The sequence below is a fragment of the Amphiura filiformis genome, chromosome 16 (assembly GCF_039555335.1).
Source record: "Amphiura filiformis chromosome 16, Afil_fr2py, whole genome shotgun sequence".
In the NCBI taxonomy this organism is placed as follows: Eukaryota; Metazoa; Echinodermata; class Ophiuroidea; order Amphilepidida; family Amphiuridae; genus Amphiura; species Amphiura filiformis.
Window position 1 is genome coordinate 26,929,252 of NC_092643.1, and position 396 is coordinate 26,929,647.

The window sequence follows — 396 nt, forward strand, 5'->3', positions numbered from 1 at the left end:
AATTTGTTTGCAAGGTGGGGGGGGGGGGGGGGAGGGGTACACGCCACTTAAAACTTAAATTATATATTTTTTTATCAACAGGCTCTAAAAAAACAACTTTAAAAAAAATCATAGGCCTACTTGTTTCTCGTCCCCTCCTCCATCGATTCTTATCATGTTATTGTTTTCAAAAACCGTAAAAAGTCTGAGAAATATGTTCGTTTCATTTACAATTTGTTAAAAACACTCACTTTGCTAAGCATGTAGGCCTATGCCTGGACAAACGCCAAGATCACTAGGCCTACATTAGAACTCCCGGTACTGACGTCATATCTGAGGTGACCAGGAGGCAGGAGCTACCATTTTGGTAAACTGAACTCGACTCGTGCGTTCTTTTGGTTCACATTTAATCGAACA